General features: G+C 32.9%; 1 pseudogene; it reads right to left on the bottom strand.

Moving 5' to 3' along the window:
• Positions 1-13275: 13275 nt before the first annotated feature.
• LOC149386549 (beta/delta-urticatoxin-De2a pseudogene) lies at positions 13276-13572 on the bottom strand (annotated as a pseudogene).
• Positions 13573-13863: the final 291 nt, after the last annotated feature.

The following is a 13863-nucleotide window of genomic DNA, read 5'->3' as shown; positions in this document are numbered from 1 at the left end:
AAGCACACGCTAATTATTGATTAATAAAATATATTAAAATGTGTAGAAATTTAGTTAAAAATGAAAGATAAATAATTGTTAATAATAAGATACAAAACATCCACACAAAAAGTAAATTATATAGGTAAATACCCCAACTATCAAACGAGTTGATAAATTTTTTTCTTAAATATTTTAGAATAATTTATTAAAAATTAGACGGAGCTACAATACGCAGAGGGGGAGCTTTAGATCCCCTCATTTGTTTTACACTTTTTGCCCATTTTAAAAATATATACATTTTTTATTTTGAAAATTTGCAAAATAGCTCTCCTTAATTTTTTTTCTTTCAAATTAGCCTCCGTGGTGAGCTTCTCTGTCTCTGTCCTTGTCTGGCTGGTTGTAGACTTAAGATTATGCAGCCTCATGATAGTATACTCATATAATGAATCGGCGAAAGTCACTACCCACCTTATAAAATAAATACTCAAAGACAACACAAACAATATAAACTTTAACTTAACTACGACTCAAAATCTTTACAAAGATATGATTTTTTTTTCTTTTTTCGTTCTTATTAATTTTCAATAATTATAAAATTTTATGAGTACTCATAATTAAATATAGAGAATAAATTAAGTAATTACTCTACCTAAAAAGAAAAATAAAATATATTTATGGTGTGCCTTTAAGTTAAATGATGCATTTTTAGAATGAAAAATAGTCACACAAACAAAAATATATTTAAGGATGTATGTATAGTTTTTTTTTTAATTTTTTTTTATGTATATATGGAATAGGTAATAATATATATATTTGGGAGAATGAAAATGGCTTTGACCTTTTCAATATACAATGATATAGCTAATTACAAGTTTGAAATGTCGTTTTCGATGCCGTTTCGAACCTCATGATCTACGGAAAATTGACACGTCGACGAAAATCAAGGAAATGTTCATTAAAGAAAATAAACTTACATGTTTGTACTACTACATCATTACAACTAGCTTTAGACGTAAGTTAACAAACTCTAAGTAAGGATATAATTGCCACAATTAACTATAATTTTTTTGGAGGCCATTTAGCTATTCTTATAAAAACAAAAAATTTACAATATTAAGACTCCTAAAATGTGCTATTACCGTATTACCCCTATCCTCCTATTTCTCTCTATTTTTTTTCTTTTTCATTTTTTTCCCTCCTCCGAAAACCGTCCCATCCCACCCCTTCCCAAACCTCGACCTGCTCATAGCTTTTTTTTAATGTACATACGGAATAGGTATAATTATATATATATATATATATATATATATATATATATATATTTTAAAAAAAGAATACAATAATGATTGATGATATATCTAGGAGAATGGAAATGCCTTCGACCTTTTGGATATATAATGATCTAAACCGTGGGAGTGGCTTGAATATTTGGTTTTGTTACATGGGTATGTCAGTATGTGGTATCGAAAATGATTTTTGTAAGTTCTAATGATACTAGCTAGTCCTTCTTCCTCAACCTCCGAATTCATGATATTTTTAAGGAAGCCGACGAAGCGGCCAACAAGGTCACCATCGTCAGCAAAACGACGATCACACTCTTCATCATCATCGTGTATCTTAAATCAAAGACTCAAAGTTGTATGTTTATGAATACTTTTTTAGAATGATCCTAAACTCCATGCATTGATAGATAAAGTTTGATGATATAAATACTTTCGGTACCACCTATCAAGGATAGTCCCACATCGACCGGGTATTACGATCCTGAGCTCTTTATAAGGCTTGCGGGTTACTCCTCTAATTACCAAACTTGGTTTTAGATGGAACCCCACACCTTTAAGATGATATCAGAGCGGGGCCCATTCTCGATTGTGGGCTACCTGATCGGGCCTATACTTCACGCTTCCAGTGCCTGTGCCGATGTGTGCCTGTGCCTGTGCGCGTGAGGGGGTGTATCAAGGATAGTCCCACATCGACTGTGTATTACGATCCTGGGCTCTTTATAAGGCTTGTGGGTTACTCCTCTAATTACCAAGCTTGGTTTTAGATGGAACCCCACACCTTTAAGATGGTATCAGAACGGGATCCATTCTCGATGTGAGACTATCCTTGATACCACCACGGTACCCTTTTTAACGTTTGAGATGCCAAGTCTTAGTTTTTATGATTCTTCGCAATTAAACTAGAAATTAGGTATAGCTATATAGGAGTGGAGGAATAGAGTTTGCCATGATAGCATACGGGTATAATTCAACTTGGATAATAAAAAGATATAGATATACATGCACGCTAACAAACAGTAGATATTATTAGTAGCTATAGCTTTATCTCTCTATATGATGTTTTTGTCTTATCGGGTTTGTGAGGAATATACATCGTCGAATCTCTCTATTTATAATACTTGAGAGTAACGTGTATACGGAGATATCTATATGCTATGCCCAGGCCTGGCCCAACCCCTCAAGGGTACTAAAGCATGAGTTTTAGGCTTCACTTTTGAGAAAGCCCAAAAATAAAATTTGATGAAAAATAAATTATTGAAAAATACTTATTTTATTTTGTACCACATGACATCGATTTCTAAGGCTGTTGTATGTATTAATATAACTCATTTAATATAAGGATCCATTATCTATTAATAACACCACATTTCAAGACTAATAGATTACTTGTGTTAAAATTGGATGAGACCCAAAATTCTCAACAAAAAAAAAAATATTAATAAACTCATTTCATGACATTCTTAAGTATTATACCATACTTTAATGTTTCAAAACATGTTTTTAATATATCATTAATATTTTTTAAATTAATAAATAGGCCTGTTTTTAAAATTTTTGCTTTAGACCTCAAATTATGTTAAGCCGGCCTTGACTATGCCTAACCACCTCTATCACGACGATGTTATTTTACTCTCCATGAATTATTTGTCTATTTCCCATGAATAGCGGAAGGCAAGTTATTCAGCAACCACTAAATTTGGTGGGCCCCCCAAATAATTGGGCAATATCGTTCTCTCCAAAAAATTTGTTCTCTGAGAAATTTAACTTCAACATATAATATAACCCCCTCGACCTCCTAATAATGGAGCCATATTTTATCATATAAAATACATCATTTTCACATCAATAATTGAGTAATATTTTACCTACTGATTTGTAGTCAGGCAAAATTTATCGATCATTATCTCTGTGACAGGTTTAACATCTTAGAAAACTACATTCAGCATGTTTACCAGACAACACAAGATTTGACTCAGGCCGTATTTCACACCAATTGTGTTTTTAAAGAAATTTGCTTCCAACATACTGTTCACTAAATAATTAGTTGCGATTTTCTTTTATACCCTACTAAAAACATCGTGGTTAGGGCTTAGCTCATATAGAAGAGTTATTCTATCCATATGTGTCTTTTTACGAATTTTGAGTTTTCGAGAATATATAGTGTAAGCGAAAATTGCACATCGTGTGAAAATGACTGCAATGATAAAATATCGTTTTTTATCAAGGATAGTCCCACATCGACTGGGTATTACGATCTTGGACTCTTTATAAGGTTTGTGGGTTACTCCTCTAAAAACCAAGTTTGGTTTTAGATGGAACCCTCATTATAAGTGAACGACAAATTAATTAATTATTCGGTAACCATTAATTTGGTGGCCCCCAGAATTCTCCAAATAATTGAGCTATATATATTGTTTCGTAAAAGAATATTATTCTCAGAAAAGTTTCACTACTTCAATAAATAGTATAACAATTTCAGACCTCCAAATTAATGGAGCTATATATTATTTTATATTAAACATCACTTTCACATGAATAATTGAGCAATACTTTACCTACTACCATTTTCCAAGCTGCTTAAACAAATAACTACTGCTAAAATTACTTAGATAGGTGAAAGTGAGTCATAAATTATTTCCATATAAGTTTAGACAACCTTGTCACATGCTTAACCTGAATCATACGCTGATCAACCTTGTCATGGGCAAAATACAAGTCCATTTGCATATGCTCTATGCGAGCATGAAGCGCCAAGTAGACAACATTACAGCACTCAAGTTATCACACCAAATACGAGCAAAAGGTGTTTAAGAAATTATATTCTCGCTCGAGATTCTTTATTATTTTGATAATTCACTAAAACGCTCATTCCTAAAATTTATATTATTCGGGAAGAATTCGAAACTCTTAAAAAACATTATGAAATCTTAGCTCAGCCTTAAACATTTTTTTTTCCATTCTTGGGAAACTCTCGCTATGATCCGAGACATGACTGTTTGCACGGACAAGTTTTCTAAACATAAATATCTAAAATATTCACTCGAGCTTTGACTTTACGAAAGAGAAGCATACAAAAATCGTTACTATATAAATAACTATGATATTGTGCTATAAAATGGACATTTTCACCTTACTCTTTACATCTGGTCCACAAATAAATGAACTCCGTTAGTTTGTATTTTTTATTAAAACAAACATGCCATATATATATATAATTACATAAATAACTATATGTGTATAAATACATACATATATATATATATATATATATATATATATATATATAGGGACGGAGGCACAGTGTTCAGGCCCAGCTCAATTTTTTTAATTTACACTTTTTTCTTTTAAAAAAAAAATTGACCTTATAATTTTACAAATTAGTCTCCGCTGAAAATTTTCTTACGCATAAGCCCCATAATTTAATTTTTGCCTCCATCCCTATGTATGTGTATATAACACGCTAGAATAAAACATTTGAGCAATCAATGGTATATATATATATATATATATATATATATATATCACCAAATAAGAATATTGTACATGGCGTGGATAATTACAGCGATGATAAAATATGGTATTAGCATATAAAATATACCTTAATGAATTTTACATGACTTTTTTTTTTCTTTTTTTCTCTTGAGGGAGAACATTATTAACCAATAATACAATAGTAGATATATACAAATATAATGGGTTGAACAAATATTAGAATCTATTATGCTACCATACAAACACATCTCAGAATTAAATATGGGCAATGCATCCGGCGGGATTCGATCCCGCGTCCTACCCGTCAGAGGAGAAATTATATTATCGCTTGATCCAATTAAGTTTGAGTGTGACTCTTCTATTTGTGGCTTAGCTAAATAGTAGTAAAATAATATATAAAAATTCAAATAAATATTTTTGGTTTATTGATTTCTCCATGATTAGAGAAAGACAAATTTATTTAGCAACCACTAAATTTTGTGGCCCCAGTATCCTCCAAATAATTGACCTATATTGGTTTCTCCAAATATGTCAGAAAATTCACTTCCTTAAATATTCTAAAAATGGCAGCAATTTCGGACCTGATAAAAATAGAGCCATATTTTAATATATAAGAAAACATCATTTTCACGTCAATAATTGAGCAATATTTTACCTACACCTAAAAGATCGTACGATATTATTTTATTGTCTACTAATTAATTTCGGTCCACGCAGCTTGCAAAAAAAAAAAAAAAAAAAAAAAAAACTACAAGCAGTCAGTGGTATATGAATATCTATCACCAAATAATTGAGAAATATAATCTAAAACATTCCTTGAAAAATATTATAAGCAGTTTATATTATCTTAGAAATAAAAATAAAAAACATATAAACCAAATATGAGAGAGAGAGAGAGAGAGAGAGAGAGAGAGAGAGAGAGAGATAGATATTTATAATATTCAATTATTGAGCCAATATAGAGTACTAAACATCCACATGAGTCAATCAAAGGTCAGGTCAACAACCATACGCTGACCATCATAATAGTCATTTTATGTTGTTTGTCGTTTGTTTCATCAAAACCGATCGACACCCTATAGCTTCTTTGACATTTATTGGCTCAATTTTGAAGTAAAAACAAATATTTAAATTATTTCACAATGTCGCGGATTGGATCTTTGTTGTGAGTGGTGTAGATATACCGGTTCTTATTTTGATAATGGTTATCGCTACATTGTTATACGAGGCATTCGGTTGCGCACGTAGATTGTAGAATTTTCACGTGTATACTATACAAAGATTGTTGATTGAATAACCCGAATATTCTAGAGCTAGTGGCTTATCCAAATATTAAAAAATGTAATAAAATTTGTCTTTATATATTGCCATGATAAGTGTTTGAGCTAGAGAGCGTATGACGACGATTGAAATCACAAGATCTTATTAATGAAAACAAACTTAACTGTTTTGTACTAGTACATCATTACAAATTCTAAAGACGTAACACACTCTAACTAGCAATTAAACAATATTGCAGAGATCGATGCTACTAATTCTCCATATCAACAAATAAGGAGCAAACAGAGCAAATCAGTCACATTTGCCTGAGCTGGTCTAGAGCCAGCTCCGCAGCTTTGGCTAGCAAAACAACAAGAAAAACAAAAATCAAACCTACATAATAAAAAAAAACAGTTTTAATTAAATAGCTTCAATTGAATACACAAGAATATGTATTTAATTTATACAAAAACTAGATTCAAACAAATAACTAGAATATCTTTCTCCTTCCTAAAAACAATCTTAAATTCATAGAAATAGCAATATACGGACGTATCGTATCGTATCGTATATACAACCCCAAACATTGACTGAAAGTCTGAAACAGATAGCCAGATTATTATTCATCTTTATAATCAATATCTCGTGTAACATACGGACGAACTGTTAGTGGCTTATCTAAATAATAGTACATTAATAATTTGTTTTTTTTTTTGTTCTCCCATGAGGGCAAGCACTAAATTTGGTGGCCCCCAGTATTCTCCAAATAATTTAGCAATATTGTTTTCTTAAAAAAATGTCTTTTACTCATAGAATTTGCACAGTCCGAGCATGAGCTCGAAGGCACTGAGAACATAAAAAATCCAACACCGAGCTCAAGTCAAATAGGTCCGAGGGTTCACTAAGGATAAAGAACGACCCGTTCATAAGTTAAGAACGAACCTTATCAAGTAGAATTTTGGAGAAAAGAGAAGATAATAGGTCAAAAACTAGTCAAATCAAATACAAAATACGTGTAAACAAATTCAAACTTAAGTAAAACGCTCACATTGATGGTTATGCCGAGCCGACAAGTAAAACCACCCACTACGCACGTTATGGAAGCAGTTACCTGATAACTGCCTGAGATGTGTGATTGATCACCCATGTATTCGACCTCAAGGCTTATAAATACAAGAGGTGGATGGCTGAAAGGAGGGACAATTTTTCGACACACACCAACACTCGCCTAAAGATTCACCTATTATTCAGTACCTTCTATTACTTGTTCTCTTGTATTAGATTCATTTATATTTAGATATAATCTTACCTAAACACTCGAAATTCTCGGAACTGAGTGCTCGAAATCAAGTGCTCTTTGTGAAACAATTGTTGTACTATTTGTTTTCTGTCAACAATGTCATTTTCAGAAAAGTTTAACTTCAATAAATAATACAACAACTTGGAACCTCCCAATGGAGCCATATTTTAATTTATAAAAAGCCTTCATTTTCACATCAATAATTGAGCAAATTCACCTAGTTGCTATGATGATTTGGTCATTTAGCTAAGATTGTTTTGTACTTCTTATACCACCACTAATTACTGAATTTCCAAGCCCTCCAGGCTAAATTGTTATTACACCAAACCGTGTTACCAAATTCGTCGTGTTATTTACTTTCTCGCTTTTACGTTGTGTATCTAATCTCTATAATCTATATTGTCACTTAATTTGTAAGTAACATTATAAGTGTCATAACGAAATAAACAGTTTTATAAATTTCATAACACTTTCTCAACAGCTTTAAACAAATAATATAATCGTTGAAATAACTTAGATAGGCGCAAGTGACTAAGAAATTATTACGACAATTTATACCATTATGAGAATAGAAGTAATTGCAAAGTAATAAATAACACATGATATGGTAACCCACTTCTGGCGATCACCTACGTCTTGGAGTCTTACCCTAGTGCAAATAAATCCACTAATGTTTATATTCAACGAATCTCTATCAATTCTATCTCGTGTCTATCTTCATCACTCCAAGTGAAGCCTCTCTGACTTCGAGATTTCTGGTTTTCACATGGAATTCTCTCACAAAACTTCTTTAAAGTGTTTTCCGTTCCCACAACCCACACCTAATTCTAGTGTGCTCAAAGCATCCGCATAGAAGGGCTCTATTAGAGAAATAACACACTCTAAAAAGAGTGGTAAACAAAAATCGTTCTAAGCTTCCAACAATATAATTAATCGTTTAAGATAAGAAACGAATTGGAAATCATCGATTCTCACTACAGCGCGTCAAACATCGAAAAAGCTTTGACTTGCATCTGAACATATTTTAACTTGACAGGAGTTAAGTAAGGAATCGAAACTCGCTACACTAGTGAGTCTAGCAAAACAATTTTTCTATAAAAATCAATCTCTCCGTTTTGATCTTACTTTGAAACAGTTTGTTTGATTTATGTGATTGCTTGTGTAATGGTGCATGCCATATTTACCCGTGCTACATGATCAGAGCAATACATTCACATATTGTATCTATCATCATTTGGTCAGCCATTGTATTAATAAGTGTAGCATAATAATTAGATTAGAATTATAGCAATTAAATTTAGAAAAATTATTCGAATTAGGCCACGGCAAACGTTAAAATTTTATATTATCCAATGTTTAGAATTTTTTTGATAAATGGCTAGATTTGATGATGTGGCAGCTAAAATTCATATGTCTTGGAGGGTATTATAGTCTGATTAAGTTAGTAGTTAATGGCTATTTAGCCAAAATTAAGTTTTTAATTGGCTATGGCTTTACCCTAAAATCTAACTATTGGCACAGAGTGTGGCACTGGGTGGGTAGTGGAAACATTTTTATTGATCAGACGATGAAACATAGATGCACACAAACGTAGAGTGGTACATAGATAGTAGTAGCAAGCTAGGCGTACGTATCATTTTATTATTGATGTGTTATTACTAGATATTGATGGCGTGGTGGTGGATAGTACGCACTAAGTAGCCACGCAGACAATTAATAGGGGATGCAATGTCCCTGCACTAGTGACTGCCCTGGAACGACGCCGTAGCATGTCAGGCCAGCACAGCATGAGTCCAGCAGTCCGCAAGGATTGCCACGTGGCACGCAGGGGTCCCATGGCCACGTCAGCACGATCTTCCTATTTCCGATGCTCAGCAAAACCGGCTCCGGTCGGTTGGCCTCCAGATTCATCAAGTTTTGGACGTCCAAGATGCGATCGCTGGAGGCTGACGATGCGGCCAACAGAGCCACCACCGCCACAGAAAGCAGAATCACACTCTTCATCATCATCATTCTTTCTGTGTGTTGAATATCTATGTATAGTGCTTTTGTCTGATATTGATTTGTGTGGAATATGCGTTATGGAACCTCTCTATTTATAATGTTTTGAGTGTAAGGACGAAAGCAGAAATTTAGACTAAGAGGGCTGATATACAAAAAGTAATTAAGTGCAATTTTTTCTTTTAGGGTAGGCACTGGCTTCGTGCCTGTTTGAACGTATCATTTAGGCATAAATAGCTACACCTGAATGCTCCAATCAATACGATATTATTTTATTGTTCACTAATTAATAACTACGGGCCATGCCAGCTTGCAAAAAATATTACAAAATCAGAGCAACTAGCTGTATATACTACAGCCAAACAATAAGGAGCTTGTGACGACGATAGTCACCACTAGGATAAAATATCATCATCAAGATTATTGGCATTTGCATGGCATGGAGATAAGTGTAAAACAACTGCATTATTGATGTACGTTACAAAAAAATGAGGTGTGTATCCAAATTTTCACATGTTTTATTTAGCATGGATTCTAATTTAATAAACTATACCCTCAACACTTTGACTACTAAAAGACTTGGACTACTCAATTATTGTTAACATCTAGAATGATTCGTGAAATTCCTGTATATAAAAGTAAATTAGAATTTCGACTGTGTAACAAAGGATAGCAATTTCATGTTCGTGTTGTAATCATGTCGTGTTAATCGTGTTTGTAAAAATAATTGTTACAACCAAACTCGACCATTTATGAATCGTGTTTGAAGTCTAGATCCAAATACGTCCGTTTATTTTTTTACAGATCCATATCCGTTTAAATTATAAACCGTTTAATAGCCCTGTTAAATGATTTATTTAATCGTGTTTAGACATTCGGACTCAATTAATTGTGATTAAATTATAAAAAATATAGGCATAAGAGAAAAGAAAATAGTTTTAACAAAATAAAAATATCTCAAACATAGTAGTCATAGGAAAATAAGACTCCAAAATACAATTATCTTTCAAAAAACAAATAAAAGAAGGCATATGACTAGTTTTAGCCAATACGAGTACTTGAACCTTCGGACTGTACATCCTAGTCATGTAACTTAAATTTCAAAACGCCTTTTATGAAATCATCGGCTTCTCCATTCGATTCTACGTACATAAATTTTATAATTAGTTAAATATATCAAAAACAAAAATAAATTCAAGACTTATAAAACTAAAATGATAAAATAAATAAAATAAACTCAATTACCATAAAGCCAATCACTAGTGCAAATTAATGCCTCAATCTAGCTAGGTATATGTAAGTCTGCTACGATATGCATGAAAAACTCTACCGCCGGTACTAAACGAAGATTTCAAAACAACAGTTGAAATGGGAACGGGTAATATATCACAAGCCATTGTCGCAACGATAGGATATCGACATTCATTTAACTTCTAATAAATGAGGATGTCTAACTCGATGTTCCTATCCATTTTGACTCTTCTAATGAAATTCATATTGAGTTTTTAGTTGAGAACATGTAAATTTAGAGGGAGACGTCTCATCAAATTCCTACATTAAATAATAATAAAAAATTATGACAAGTTTCATAAAAAAAAAAATGGTATATATAACTAAGTGGAAGACTATTATAAATTAAAAAAATAAATTTCACATATCCTGAAGATTTCACCTATTGGCTCAGCTTGATAGTTATCCTTTCTTGGACTCTTATCGGCAAGTGGTGGTGGTGAACACTTCTTTGATCTCTCACTATACTCTACAAAGATAGAGTACATTTTACTTTTCACTTGCATGAACTCCAAAGAATCATTTTCATAAAGATTTCTATTATTGTAATAAACAATTTGGAGCTTGTGTCGGGGATCCAATACACAAGCAATGGCTAAATTAGGATGAAAGTCGAACCAATACTTTTGAAACTCTTGTTCCACATTTGAGCTGCCATAGTCTTTATATTCATCGCAATAACTTTGTCTATATTGTTGAAGAGTCACACGACATCGTAGAACAACTTAGATAGATGGAAAATACAAGTTAGAAGTAGGATATTTAGTACCCGAAAACTTGAGGGTAGCATCGTAGAACAACTTCAAAAAATATCAGATCTTTCCAACTTTCTCCCACTCCTCATTCGAAGGACAATGCTTGTAGTTTGAATCGGTCACACGTGCTGCCTCGCATCTAATGCACTTGGCCTTTTTTGTTTTTGTTTTTTTTTTGTCAACTTTCATAGGAAGTTCAACAAAATAATTCCACACATCAAAATAATTTATGTTTATAATTATAATTTTATATCTTTTTCGTTTATGCTTATAATTTTATATCACTTTTATATATTTTAATAATTTTACATTTATAATATTAATCGTGTTTAACTGAGTCATAATTGTGCTATTATTCGTAATCGTGTTAATTGGTTCATATATGTGAGGGTCATAATCGTGTTTCGTGTCAATAATTTAATAATCGTATTAATTGAATTTTAATCGTGTTATCGTAATCATGTAATTTTGAACCACTATTATATAATCGTGTTAACGTGTTCGATCCAATTAATAATTGACCCATGTATTAAGATCCAAATCCGCTTTAAATCGTGTCGTAACGTATCCGGATCAAATTGCAACATCTTATTTGCAACCAATTAATTTAGTGGGCCCAATCGATCTCCCCATATTATTGAGAAATATAATCTTCTTTAAAAACCTAGTCCAATTCGCACCACACAAACATAGATGAATTTTTTTAATATATATTGCTCAACAACTTCCAACCAATAAATTTGATGGCCTCCACTATCCCCTAATAATTGAGAAAAATAATATTCTCTAATGAAAATATCTGAAGAGTAGTTTAGATCTATATATAAACAAAAGGCATCAACCAAGTAATAATAAAAGAAAACAGTATTCATTTTAAAAGATCTAATAACAGTTTCGTTAAATCATATTCAATAAAAAAAAAAAATCTAAATCATATAGTGTGATCTAGAATTAAGTAGCCCAAAAGTATCAGTTAGATGCCATGCTCTTCTTCGTACGTAAAGAGCAATTATTGTTGCATAACCTAATTTAATTTGCAATTATTAATTGTTGAATACTTAATAATTATCATCTACATATATTATGTAATTGTTTGTGTTATCTCTATCTCAAACTTACGCGTGTGTCAACTCATCTGCCGTCTATGCACATGGACATATATGTGGTTTTTAATGATAGCGTGTTTCCTATTTCACCGACGCCTATTGACCGGTTATATTGATGATATACTGATCACAGGAATTGATTCTCAGGCAATATATTCTTTACTTTTGGGACTCATCAATAAAGCATTTTGTCTCAAAGATCTTGTATTACTACGCTATATCCTTGGAGTTGTCCTTGTCCGATCCTCTCAATGTCGAAATTAGAGCTCGCTTGTCATCTGCTACTACAGTGCCCTCTCTGATAATCTATCCTCTCAAATTTAAGAGTGGGCCATTGCGTCGTAAACCTAACGATATACTAGTATTAAATACGAAGAGAAGAGTTTAGATTTATTTTTAACAATAATTTGTCAACTATTAGCTAAGCAGTATAGTTCTCCCGTGTTGGTTTTTGATCTGAACGTTTCTTTTCACCTTTGTGTGTGAGTGTTCGTCTAACGTGTTGATTCCATCTATATTTTTTTGCGTACTACGATCACTTATAACCGAACCGAGATCGAGCAAGATTGTGTTACTTATCAAATTAATTAGCGGTTCATTTAAGAGCACATGCAAATATACTTGGAAGCATAGATACGATCGACAAGATGATATTCGAAACATCAGACGAAAGAGATAGATAGTAGTAGCTGGCTAGCAGCGCATCATTTTATTGTTATTAAAGTATGGCTATATATATATATATAGCCAGAGAGAGCACGTGGATATATAGCCAGCTACATTATTTGCATGGATTTTGAAGCAGACTAACGGCAGGATCCCTGGATGATTGCTGCGCCGGGAAAAGGGCTATAGCAGACATATGGGTTGCAACAGTGGTCAAGAAGTCCACAAGGATTGCCTTGTGGCACACAGTTGGGCTGTGCTCGCGCCACCATTGACAGCACGATCTTCTTGTTCCCGATGCTCAAAGTCAAAGGCTCTTCCGCTCTGTTGGCCTCTGAGTTCATGATGTTCTGTGCGTCCAAGAGGCGGTCGCCGGAGGCAGACGAGGCGGAGAACAGTGCCACCGCCACCAAAAGCAGTATCGCAGTCTTCGACATTGTCTATATAATGATGATTTGTGTGTTGGTATGTGTTTGTTGTTAGGGATGTGTATCAATGTGAGCTCTCTATTTATAATGCTGGCACCTGCATTATTGGCATACGCATCACTACAGTACGGCATCCTGATAAGGATTATTTTATAAAATTTTAATGCGGATCAATCAGTGATTTGTTTATTTATTTTAGGTCAATCCGTCATTTGTATTTCTCCTTTTCTGAGGACGAAGGACATTCACTGTATCACCCCTATAATGCTCTCAATTAAACACCGACTATCGTCACAAAGC

The sequence above is a fragment of the Urtica dioica genome, chromosome 9, assembly GCF_054948205.1.
Source record: "Urtica dioica subsp. dioica isolate 48M chromosome 9, U.dioica_male_clone48M_v1_H2, whole genome shotgun sequence".
NCBI lineage: Eukaryota > Viridiplantae > Streptophyta > Magnoliopsida > Rosales > Urticaceae > Urtica > Urtica dioica.
This window is presented reverse-complemented; position numbering and strand designations above follow the sequence as displayed.